Source organism: Watersipora subatra, chromosome 6 (assembly GCF_963576615.1).
Source record: "Watersipora subatra chromosome 6, tzWatSuba1.1, whole genome shotgun sequence".
Taxonomy (NCBI): Eukaryota; Metazoa; Bryozoa; class Gymnolaemata; order Cheilostomatida; family Watersiporidae; genus Watersipora; species Watersipora subatra.
In genome coordinates, this window is record NC_088713.1 from 48,908,043 (window position 1) to 48,922,049 (window position 14,007).

General features: G+C 36.5%; 1 long non-coding RNA gene and 1 pseudogene across 1 annotated transcript in view; both read left to right on the forward strand.

The window, feature by feature from the left end:
• Nucleotides 1-14,007, forward strand: part of LOC137399008 (uncharacterized) — a 520,862-nt gene that overhangs the window by 298,790 nt on the left and 208,065 nt on the right. The window lies entirely within an intron of this gene.
• Nucleotides 22-2,965, forward strand: LOC137398801 (uncharacterized; annotated as a pseudogene).

Sequence of the window (14,007 nt, forward strand, 5' to 3'; positions counted from 1 at the left end):
TGATTGGCGAAACTCATGTTCATGTTTTTATGCCTGATACTAACAAACATGTAGATACTGCATTTTACGTTTTTAATGGTAGGGCTACTACTTTGTTAAGCAGACATACTTCTGAGTTGTTGGACTTGCTTAGGGTTGGACCGATGGTGGCTAGGGTTGCTGGGAGTGAGGCTCTAGGTGTGGGGGGTCCTGGAGTTCATTCATGGGTTGATCGCTTCCCGGAATGCTTTGATGGTGTTGGGTTGCTGAGAGATTTTTGGGTTTCATTGCACATTGATCCGAGTGTTCCACCAGTGGCTCAGCCTGTACGACGCCTGCCATTTGGCCTTCGTGAGCTCACAAAAGTCGAACTAGATGAGCTGCTAAAGCAAAAAATTATTGAGCGTGTTGAAGGACCTACTAGATGGGTTAGCCCAATAGTTAATGTTCTGAAAGATGAAGGGAAAGATATTCGTCTATGTGTTGACATGCGCCAGGCTAACAAAGCTATTATTAGAGAGAGGCACCCTATACCTACAGTAAAAGAGTTGTACAATTTGAACGATGCCCAGTATTTCAGTAAGGTTGATTTGAAACAAGCGTTTCATCAATTCAAACTGGATCGTGACTCTAGAGATATCACAACTTTCATTACCCCCTTTGGTCTTTATCGGTTTAAGAGACTAATGTTTGGGATAGTTTCAGCACCGGAACTGGTTCAGTACCAAATCCAGAAAGCTATCACGGGCTTGGCAGGGTGCCAAAACTATGCAGATGACATTGTGATATTTGGTAAGAATCGTGTAGAGCATGATGAACGCTCAGCTGAGTTCATGAAGCGAATGAGTGGTCTAGGTCTGACGTTAAACGCATCCAAGTGTGTCTTTGGGGTGACCAAAATAGACTTTGTAGGATATCAGATTTCTGCTGATGGTGTTTCCCCTTGTCCCAAGAAAGTGAGCTCTATTGTTAGTGCTAGGGAACTTAAAGATGCCTCAGAGTTACGAAGTTTTCTTGGGTTGGTAAACTTTGTTGGTAGATTTCTTCCGAACTTGTCAACTTTGGCTGAGCCGTTGCACCGGCTAACTAAGAAAGAGGTTCAATTTCTGTGGAGTAAAGAACAAAAGTCTGCTTTTGAAGGCATAAAGGCCTTGATGTCAAAGACAGAGACACTAGCATATTTTGACCCTAGTGCTAGAACCACTGTTACAGTTGATGCCAGTCCATTTGAGCTGGGTTGCATTTTAAGTCAGAAGATAGCTGGTGTGGAGCGTGTAATAGCTTATGGGCATCGAAGCTTATCCTCTGTGGAACGGCGCTATTCCCAGACAGAGAGAGAAGCATTGGCTATTGTGTGGGGCTGTGAGCATTTTGCAATGTATCTCATTGGCTTGCAGTTTTGTCTTGTCACTGATCATCATCCACTGCAGTTTATCTTCAACAAAGTACAATCTCGACCTTCTGCTCGCATTGAGCGATGGGTGTTGAGACTGATGGCATTTGATTATGAAGTGGTATACAAGCCAGGTAAAGAAAACATAGCTGACCCATTGTCAAGGCTTTCTGCTAGTCCGGATTGCATCAGGAATGTGGCTAATGTTGCTGATGAATATGTACATACGGTAGCTAGGTTGTCAGTTCCAAAAGCAATGTCATTTGACGAGGTCAAGAAGGCATCTATTGACTGTTCTGAGATGAAACTAGTGAGAGATGCTTTGTTAGATGGAAGGTGGTCTACTTGTTTACCAGCTTACAGGTCAGTGTGCACGGAGTTGAGTGATGTTGAAGGCGTTGTCATGAGAGGCAACAATATAGTCATGCCAGTGGTGCTGCGAGCAAAGGCGGTGGAGTTGGCACATGAAGGTCACCAAGGAATAGAAAAGACTAAACATCTGCTTCGATCCAAGTTATAGTGGCAAGGAATGGACAAAGAGGCAGAAGTTAAATGTCGAGAGTGCCATGAGTGCCAAGTGGTTAGTGCACCTTCAAAACCTCATCCTATGGTATCTACTAAAATGCCAGATCGTCCATGGGAGCATATAGCCTGTGACATTTTTGGACCTCTGCCTAATGGAGAAAATGTGTTTGTAGTAGTTGATTACTACAGTCGTTACTTTGAAGTGTGTTTTTTGAAGTCTAATCAGATAAAATCATGGCAGCTCTTGATTTCATAATATGTCGATGGGGTGTTCCTTTAAGTGTCAGGACTGATAGTGGTCCACAATTTGTCAGCAGCGAGTTCCAAGAGTTTTTGCAAAGTTATGGGATTTATTGGTTATCAACTACCCCTATGTGGCCTGCTGCTAGTGGAGAGGTGGAAAGGCAGAACAGGAGCCTGTTAAAAAGTCTCAAAATAGCACATATGTCCGGTAAGGAATACAAAGCTGAGCTTAGAAGGTTTCTGTTAGCATATCGTTCCACACCTCATACAGTGACTGGTGTAGCTCCAGGTGAACTAATGATGGGAAGACCAATGAGGACAAAGTTACCCTGCCTTGAGAGACAGGAATCTATAGATGGTGAACTGCGGGATCATCAAGCACTGGCTCAGAAGAAAAGTAGGGCTCTTACAGATGAAGGTCGGTCACAGGATCTCATAATTGTAGGAGATAAAGTTTTGGTAAGGCAGGCCAAGACTGACAAGCTTAGTTCTACATTTCATCTACTGGAACAAAAGGTTGTAGGGAAGCATGGTTCAGAGGTGGTGGTAGAAAGCTCTGAGGGAAAAAGAGTGCGTAGAAATGTTTCTGAAGTTAAACGATTTGTTCAGCGGGGTAGTCTAGGTGTTTCTAACAATGGTTCTTCAGTTGATTCGAGTTTAGCTTCGAGTGGTGTAGGTACTGCTGATAATGCAGGTAATATTCCAGATAAAAGTAGCAACCCAGCAGCACCAGAAGAAGGTCAGAGTGCCAAGTTTGATACGCCAATCAGGCCACCTAGGGTGCGGAATATGCCTGTGCGGAATGGAAATCCTATTAGTCATTGATTAGCCAGTAGTGTCCTTTTGTGTGAATTTAGTTAAGTAGGACTAAAAAGTAGTGCTAGTCATATTATTCTTGCAGGGATAGTGGTGTAGTGTAGAAATAAAAAGGGAAAAAAAGGAAAAAAAAGAGAAAATATGGGTATTCGTATTAGTCTGTTGTATTAGCCAGTCATAGTAATACAAGTTGTTATCATTGAGCAAATATCTACATATAAGCAGTCTCAGTATGAGGTAGTTTTGGAATTCTGGGTGAACTGTGCATAAAACTGGGTGTTTCTTGGTAGCTTGAGCATTGCGTCATTGAGTTTGGGTTTCGATTTGGCTTGTGGTTGTGCTGTGGGGCTGGCACTGCTTGGTGCCTTCTCCTTGGTGCCTGTAGTAGCCATTGGCTGTATCCTAGCTTGTGTAACACTCAGAAGTATATGCATATTCAATACTGGTGCACTGAATTCGATTAAAGATGGAAAGGGATGTTGTATGTTGACATTGATGATGTTATTTTCTCGTAGCAATAGCATACCACAGAATGTTTGTATAAACACTGACTTTCCCACATTTATGTTTATATAGCTATTATACTCACATTAGACTATGCTTGGCTTAACCCTACAGCTTTGACCATATTATTCAGTTTTATGCTAGAGCGCAGAGAATACAGCTGAATCTTGATAACACATAAACTGGTACAATATTACTAGGAGAATATTACAATGGCAACGTAAGTGGTGTAATTCCACTGATGGCAGTCTTTCAGTCAAGCAAATGTAGAAAGGTGAGACCAGTGATGGACTATAGCAGGGAGTTAAACAAGCATTTGAACAGTAATCCTGGAAATGACGTAGCTGTATGTCAAGAAAAACTGAGGCAGTGGAGAACATTAGGGGACAATGTATGTATGTTAGATCTGAAAAAGTCATACCTACAACTTCATGTGGACAGATCACTACAACGGTTTCAAGCTGTTTGATGCAATAGTCAGTTGTATATGATAACAAGATTAGGGTTTGGCTTAGATGTGGCACCTAAGATAATGTCTCGTATCTTAGCAAAGGTTCTGTCAACGAAAGAAAAGATAGCCAAAGGCACAGATCATTACATAGATGATATTGTGGTAACTAAAGATTCTGTGTCAGTGTTGAAAGTGAAGGATCATCTGCAGAAGTACGGCATACTGTCAAAAGAACCAAAAAGTCTGTCAAGCGCACGAGTACTGGGTTTGAGAGTAGAGGTTTCCAATAGCAGTACTCACAAGTGGAGTAGAGACTCTTAGCTGCCAGAAGTGTATTCCACTGTGACCAAACGAAAACTGTACTCATTATGTGGAAAGTATATTGGTCCCTTTCCAGTAGCAAGGTGGTTGCGAGTATCATGTAACTATCTCAAAAAAGGAATTAACGCCTATGGATGGAAGGATGAAGTACCTAGTAATTTCAAAAAAAAATTAGATGAGATTGATAACAGCATACACCGCCATGACCCTGTAACTGGCCAATAGAAAATACCTGCATTTGAGAGTGATAAAGTGTGGTGTGATGCTAGCAGCTTGGCAATAGGAGCATGTATTGAGATTGATAATCAGATAGTGGGGATGCAAGTTGGGTGAGAGGTATCAATGATGGGGCCCATATCAATATGGCAGAGTTAGAAGGAGTTATTAAAGCATTAAGTATGGCTATGAAATGGAATCTCAAAAATGTGACAATTTTGACAGATTCTGCCACAGTATTTGAATAAGCGAAATTTGAACTACGGGACTGAAAAAGACCAAAGGTGAGCGGCCTCGGTGATATGCGGGTGAAACGACGTCTCAATCTACTAAATGATCTAATCAGTGAGTATCAGTTGGTCTTACAAGTAACTCTCGTAAAGTCTGAAGACAATAAAGCTGATGAACTGACTAGAGTTTCCTGCAAATGGTTGGAGTAACGAGTATGTGCTGTCAATGTAACAACTTCTGACAGTATAGAAGAGAAACTGCTTGATCTACATGAAGCTCATCACCTAAGCGTTGATTGTACATGGTATCCAGCTACAGAAAGTTGGAGGCCTACTGTAAAAAATAAAGACATTGAAGAAGTAATGAAGCACTGTCATGTGTGCAAATGAGTCGATCCTGCACCAGCTCATTGGGAAACTGGTCAAATTGACGTGGAAAGTGATTGGTATCGTTTAGCAACTGACATAACACACTACCAGAGAATCCTGTATTTGCTTGTTATGGACTGTGGACCAAGCAGGTTGGCAATTTGGAAAAATTTAAGAAACGACACTTGTCCTGCTGCCATGGAACAGTTAGACCACATATTTTTGAGCGTGGATCTACAGTGGAAATATTGTCAGATAATGGACCTTGCTATAGATTGTTCAAGAAGAATCTTCTTGACAAATGGGGTGTAAATCATATCTACAGCTGTGCTTATAGAGCTTCTGGCAATGGAAAGATAGAACACAATCATCGTACTATTAAGCGCATGCTTGCCCGCTCCGGTGGCACTGTCGATGGCATGCTATATTGGTACAACAAGTCTCCTAATGCCGATGGTGTTGTGCCATTTTGGAGATTGTTTAATTACAATCCTCTATAACAAGAAACTACTAGAATATCGGCTAGACGAAACATTAGTTTAAACCCTTACAAAGTGGGCGATCAGGTATATGTAAAACCAGGTAACGCCAATTGCACATCAGGTGCGAAAACTGGCAAGGTAACCTCCTTGGTCTCCAACACAACAGCTAAAATGGATGACATGACTCGCCATATAAGAGACATAAGGTTTTGCTGGAGAAGTGATAAACAGCCAGCTACTTTAGACTGTGAGTTAGACATACATGTAGCTAATACTAACAAGTCAACTGAGGGTTTAGTAAACGTTGAAACTCCACCTGTAAATAAAAACAGTCACAAAAATTATTCAACTGCAGCTAACAATGCCACTAGACCATCTAAGGCTAGGAAACACCCAGATTTTTATGTAGCTGCCTTTAATTGATCTTGGAGATCAGGGGGAGGTGTAGTCTATGTATATATAGTAACCTATGCGTGCATGTGTCATTTTATAAGCCTATATCATTTACTCTTGCTACTGCATGTAATACTATCACTCATTTCTGTGTACAATTAATCGCTGTCTCATGGATTGCTGTCTTTGTGTTTCTTACCTAGTGGTTACGCCATTCGTTACGTCATTCATTATGTTATACCTTCATTTTTGTCATTCGAATAAAAGCGGTCTTGATGTCAAGTTAGCTGGTGCACTATACAAGGATAAAAGTACTTATTACAAGTATATTAAGGTAAAGTGGTGCTTCGTTGTTTATATATTATTGAAATTTTTTCTTAATGATGATATTATATCACAGTTGTAACCCTGAGTAGCCCTGTTGTATGACATTTGTAACACTACTCAACGCCGGGTACCATTGTCACAACACTGCGCGAATCTATATAGAATTTTGGCAATTAACTAATTTCCTTGCTCAGCGTGTCACAACTTATTTAGCTAGTAGGTGATTCAACTACTAAAGCTCACAACGACATAAAGCCGATTGCATTGTTGGTTTTTGCGCAACTGTCAAAAAACAAGTTGTAAATAAGTCTCTTGTCTGGGATCTGCCACTGTTCAACTAGCATTGACCTACAGTTTGTATTTCTTTTCACAACGCATTCTATTTGCTGCTTGAGTACTCATACTGATACATTGAACTTGTTCCCTCAGTTGCCTCAACCAGTATATTAAGGTAAAGTCAAGCTTTCTTGTTTAAGTGTTATTGATATGTCTTCTTAGTGATGACATGTATAATTTAATATTCTAGTCTACGTCGTACAGCTAACGGCGACTCAATTGACCTTAATACTTTTACTTTTACCCTTCTGTTAGTTTAGCGTAGTGCCATTCCTTACGGTATTTGTCACACATCTAAATATGTTTGCTATACTATATATATAGTATATGGAAAATGTTAGTAGGAGCATACGGCAGCCAAAACATTGTCTCATTTGAATTCCTGTTGTCTTTGCTCCTGATCTGTCTTTTGTCCTGATCTCCTTGAAATTATGTCATTATTTTCACGTAATCAGTACACTGACTGCTAAATTTCAATTTCAAAATAATTTTTTGTTGATATCGTTTGATGAGAAAAAATTTAAAAAAAAAGTTCTTAAATAGCGAGAATGCTAAAAACATTAAGCTTCAGTTTCCTTGACAAATAACTTGTATAACAGAGGCATTATAACTCAAAAACGCACTGTATTAACTGACCATAAAAAGTGCAGGATTAACATGTGCAATCACGAATAGAATATACAGTATATGACAGTACGGCTTAGTGATGTGGTTAAGTGTTCTTGTTAATAAGCGTGCAATTTAAATGTCCTGTGTTAAAATCCAGTGAGAAGGTCATGTTTCATCGCTAAACTTTATTGCTATAGCTGGACAAAAAAATGACAGACAGATGACAGACAAACACTGTAACTAATATAAAAGGATTAAGATTACAATAGCAAAAGAACATTTGTTTCCAAATCAAATGTGTTCAATAATTATAAAACTCGCTCTTGTATGTGTGTACTAGTCCATATATACACTGATTCAGTAATAGAAATATTGAATGCAATATATCGATTAGCTGAACTGATAAATAATGTCAGTAGTGTAGTTTTCAAAGTTAATCAAACGAAATTGATCTTTAGTTCAAATTTGGCAGTAAGAAGCACTTTGCGTCTACATCTTCTACCTTTGAAGATGTAGATGCGAAGCGCATATACATCTTCAAATATAACTAGTTAAAAGTTTGCTGTTAATTTCTATAAATAAATGAAGTAAGTAAATGAATACTTACATATTTATTTTACCAAATATTTTATCTACTGCTGACACATACTTGTGGAATATTTTATGCAAGAAAGCTTCCATTTAGATAATGCATGTATATTATCTGGTGGTAAGTTTGCTTCATTTTTACTACTAACATTTGCTTGTGTAACTTAAAAGAACCCTGTACCATTTTCCCACGACCAAACAAGAGTGAAACGATTGATTGGGAGAATTATGATAAATGCACATGTGCACACAACTCACGAAAAATTATCCGTGAACGGCCGTCACCAAACCCTTGCAACGAAATCCTATCAACAAATTTAACTATTTTTCAGTAAAGTCGCTTAAGTATAACTATGATACAAAACACATATAAACCTATTTAAATATGTTTCCAAGCCTTTGAAAGGTTGACGCATATTCTTAAAACTAACCCATCTGATCGGATTATACATAAATAGACAGATTTATTAGGACGAAAATCGTCACAAAACGCTTGAAAAGCTTCGTTTAATAAAAGTTAAGACCAGAAATTGAAACGCCGAGCGATAGAAAATAGAACGATAAAGTCTTGCCACAAATTGCCACAAAATGCTTGAACAGCTTGGTTTATTAATAGTTTCGACTGACCTACGAAACGCCAACAAAGCCGTGCGACAGATAGTAGAACTGTTTACTGTGTACTGTTTGTCTACGGTTTGAGGCGTAGACCGATTTACAGGTACGAAAATGTGGTACACAGTTTATCAGCCTACGTTTTTGTCCAATTACCGAAGGTTTTTCAAAATATCTAGAACATCAGCCAGATTTCTTTACATCCTTTCTACAAGGTAGGGCGTTACTACAACGCCCTTTTATGACAAGAATATTTCTTTATTTCACTCCAGTTTGTATAAAACATCCAGACGCGTAAATGCCAACGCTTGCTCTCTGTTACATATCGCTGTCAAAACCATTCTACATTCATCACAACACAACCAACTTTCAAACTGTATATTACACATCAGTTTGCCGTTTAACTTTTAATATTGCATTTCAGAGATATAATAAACATATTTCTTTATTGTTGGCATTGTTGTTGTTAGTTAAATTATGTACAGTAGGTTAGGGCTACAGCTTGAATAAATATTTATTTTATTATTGTAAAACATAAGTTTGAGATAGTTAAATATTTATTTTATTAATATTTATTTCTGTTACATATCGTTGTCAAAACTGTTCTGCATTTAACACAACCAACTTTCAAACTGTATATTACAATATATTTTACTTGTAATATTGCATTTCAGAGCTATAATAAACATATTTCATTATTGCTGTTGTTAGTTAAATTACGTACAGTAGTTTAGGTCTACAGCTTGAATTAATATTTATTTTAACCAACAACCAACTTTCAAATTGTGTATTACACGGCAGCTTGCCATTTTACTTTTAATATTGCATTTCACTATAATAAGAGATTTAATAAACATATTTCATTATTGCTGTTGTTAGTTAAATTACGTACAGTGGGTTAGGTCTACGGCATGAATTAATATTTATTTTATTATTGTAAAACATAAGTTTGAGATAGTTAAATGTTTATTTTATAATATTTATTTCTGTTACATATCGCGGTCAAAACCGTTCTACATTCAACAGAACCAACTTTCAAACTGTATATTACAATATAGTTTACTTTTAACATTGCATTTCAGATATATAATAAACATATTTGATTATTGCTGTTGTTAGTTTAATTACTTACAGTAATTTAGGTCTACAGCTTGAATTAATATTTATTTTAACCAACAACCAACTTTCAAATTGTGTATTACACGGCAGCTTGCCATTTTACTTTTAATATTGCATTTCAATATAATAAGATATATAATAAACATATATCATTATTGCTGTTGTTATTTAAATTACGTACAGTAGTTTAGGTCTACAGCTTGAATTAATATTTATTTAATATTGTAAAACATAAGTTTGAGATAGTTAATTATTTATTTTATTAATATTTATTTCTGTTACATTTCTGTTATTTCTGTTGCGCCTTTTTAGAGTCGTGCTCCCTCAAATTTATTTTATATCATCTCAAACAAGTCTCATTTACATTATACTCTATCAATTCCTGCTGAGAACAACTTTTTCGACAACCAACAGCACTCTTTTTGTCGTGGGCTGTATGACAGTGGAATTTCTAGTATATATGATCGTATTTTAGGGAACATTGAATTTTATGCAGCATCCAGTTAGAACAAGCTTAAAAAACAATGATATGTATTAGGACCTATAGAAAAAACAAGCTCTGTTTACACTACAATTAGCTGATCACTGCAATCTAAATATCTGCTCGCTGATTGAACAAAATTCTTTCATAATGTTCTATTCAAAAATGGTAAAATAAGTTTAAGAGCTGTATTCAACCAATATCGTCATATGCAAATACATATAATTATACATACACCCATTTATATATACAACTAAAGTAGTTATATATGTAATTACTATTCTTATTTATTATATATATTTATTATCGGTACATTTATTCTTTTTTATTTCTTGTTCTTTATTTTGTAAAGAACAATAAATTAAAAGGACTCAAAACGCTTTGTGCTGAGTGAATTATAATATAATGTATAATGTGGAAAGAATATGCATGTAACTGCTAGTAAGAACAAGGGATCTGTTTTGCTTAGACATATGTCTGCTCTCATTAGGCGGTAACTTAAGAAAACTAAATTTTTTAATTTTAAATTTTATATATATATATATATATATATATACATATATATATATTTAAGTACAAAGATGGAAAAAGTTTTTAGCAACAGTTTTCCAAACTTTTTAGCAAACTTTTTCCATCTTTGTACTTATACAGGCTCGGTGGACCACTTTGAGCACTATATCAGTGAAGTCTCAACCATTATCTGTATATATATATTTATATATGTATATATATATATATATATATATACATACATGTATATTATATACATATATACATATATATGTATATATCAATAAATATTTATATATATTATATATTTACATTATCAAATATGTGTGTATATATAGGTATATATATATATGTACATATACATGTACATATGCCAAAGACGTAATAGTGTATATATTATATACACCATTACATCTTTGGCCCTAGATTAGCCATGCATTCATTTTCGCTTCTACACTTACATTTTCATAAGTCGAGTACTAAGTAGATAGGGGTGCAAAAGTTGACACTCATGCAAGTGGTTGTTGTGATTGCTTCTAGATCTGAAAGAAACTAGCCAAATGTCTATTAGCCAAAAAGGCATTTCTGTCTTTGTTGTGGCTGTTGGATGCATAGTGCTGGCTGGTATTCTGATGAAGTAAGTTAAAATTTAAATTTCTACATCTGCGGAGCTTTTACTGATTCGGAGGTACAACATAAATGTTGAATTCAACTTAGAAATGAGTTTAGTTTACTAAACACCTGTTTAGAGCTAAGTTGTAGTTTGTATTTTCTAAACTAAACTTTAATTTTGCCCTTGTCTAAATTTTAATGACTGTCTAAAATTTTATCACTAATTTTAGACAGTCACCAAACTTTAGAAAAGGGCTAAACTAAATCTTAGTTTGGAAAATATACCTTGAGTATAACTTATAATGGATAACTCTGAACTGAGGAAGAAGAGAGAGAGAGAGAGAGAGAGAGAGAGAGAGAGAGAGAGAGAGAGAGAGAGAGAGAGAGAGAGAGAGAGAAGAAAGGAGAGGGAGGGAGAGGGAAAGAGAAGAAAGGAGAGGGAGAGAGAAGAAAGGAGAGGGAGAGAGAATTTAGGAGAGGGAGGAAGAAGATAGGAGAGGGAGAGCAAAGAAAGGAGAGAGAGAGAGAGAGAGAGAGAGAGAGAGAGAGAGGGAGGGAGGGAAGGAGAGGGAGAGAGAAGAAAGAAGAGGAAGGAAGGGAGAGGGAGAGAGAAGAAAAGAGAAGAAGGGAGAAGAAAAGAGAGGGAGGGAGGGAAAGAGAGAGAGGGAGAGAGAAGAAAGGAGAGAGAGAAAGAGGGAGAGAGAAGAAAGGAGAGGGAGAGAGAGGAAGAGAGAAGAAAGGAGAGGGAGAGAAAAGAAAGGAGAGGCAGGGAGGGAGAGAGAGAGGAAAAGAAAAGAAAGGAGAGAGAGAGGGAGAGAGAGAGGGAGAGAGAAGAAAGGAGAGAGAGGGAGAGAGAAGAAAGGAGAGAGAAAGGGAGGGAGGGAGGGAGAGAGAAGAAAGGAGAGGGAGAGAGGGGGAGAGAGTCATCGGAGTGTAGGGTGCAAATAAACCAACCGACATCAAATATGGCTTTTTTACATACAATCAACAATCAACTCAAGTTAGTCTCAGAGAAGCGACTTATTGAGTTAAGATCCCAAAGTGACAATTTAAACTTTTAGGTCTCTGATAGGAGACCTGGGTGTGAGTATATTTTGACATCTAGTTATGTTAATATGGCTGAGGAAACAATCTTTTATGTAAGCATAATTATATTTAGGACACACGGAATGACTGACCTGAGGTATTTGGTATCTAGTAATGGTACAGATATGAAGGAAAAGTCACAGCGTGCAGGTTGGTTAAGATGTTTTGCTTATCAATATTGCGGTTGTGTTTACATAAATAATACTTTACTGAAAATAATGTCATTTCAAGTGTTCTTTTTTCATACATTGCTAAATAAAAACCACAGATCAAAAAAGAAAAGAGGAGTAACCATTAGCCACTAAAATAAAATAATTGGTTGGACATGTTTAGTCAAAAGACACTTAAGTTAAAATGAATTTAAACCTGTAACTTTTCTGTAAAAAGAAATAAGGTGCTTTGAAAATCTTAAAATCTTTAATCGACGTAAAACAAACATTTAGCATAAGTAAAGTAAAATAATTAAGATATTTTGAAAGGTCATTCGTTGGAATAAGATATGCTAGAATATGATTTAAATTTACAATTAATCAGAATATTTCTGTGTGACAAGAATGAATCATTAGTGTTTTTGACTACAACTGGAGCTGGATTGCCTGAACAACGAAAACAAGCAGTCATACAAGGGTGAACAGTTTACCAGATTCACAGCTATGATTTTTCTTTTTAGTATGGCTTGGTTTGCCTTCAAACTAAAGGTACGTTCACACCAAAATGATGTGTCACAGTTGTTTCTGATAAAAGAGTTTCAATTGATAAGATTTTCTGTCTATTTAGTCTTTATAAGACATTTTTGTAAAGACTATGTTAAACTGCAGTCAACTCCGACTACCAAATAAGTCATCGTTTTGTCAATGAAATGCATTATTGATATCGACTTATTTTTGACCGCTTTTGGTCAGCTTAAATCTCAAAAAAAGGCAATGCATCGCTACATGCCATGTACATGGATGCGTAATAATTATAGTTATTCAAAGTTATAATCATATTATTATTAATTTTAAATCGGCTTGTTGCAAACTCACCTAATGCTATTAAGGCTATTTTTAACTGTTGTTTTTGGAGAACACAACAACCACCATTGTATTTCTCGTGCTATTGCAAGATGTAATTGCTCAAATCTATGTTGTACTACATCTATTATGACCGTCAAATTCAGACAAACATAGTATGCAGCAGTTCACCGATTTTGTGTTGGCGATTGGAACAACGCCCTTTATACAATCTTTTTTTGTTTAAACCAAACTGACTTGGTCGGTGTTGAAGCAGCTTTGATAGATTGTAATGGTGTAAACAAACCTTAAGTAGCATTGTTCGTATTGTAGTTTTTACTGCTTTTCATAGCTATTAAACTCTGGTTTCAACAAAATTTCAAGGTATAAAATGCATCATAAACATGTAGATCACACGCTTCATTTGTAGTTTTGTGAATGCATCTGGTCTATGTAGTCTGACTCTACTTCATGGTGAGCTGGCAACTTTTTACTCTTCACTTCTGATGTTGCTTGCTAGCGTTTTTGGTATCCATTCAAGTGGAACATGATATGCTGGCATGTACGCTAGCATATACATATACATATTTATTTTGAAAGTTGTCTACATTCCTTATTAATGTGCTTTTGGGGAAAGCATAACTGGCAATTTCCTAGTTCCGCACAGACTGGAGCATAAACAATGAACAATATACCTATGATTGCAAATGAATATTTAACCAAATGACTACCAGAAACTAAACTGTCTCACATGAGTCATTTCAACAGCCCTTCTGATAGTTGCTATTTATCACTATGCTTCTATGACGCGTA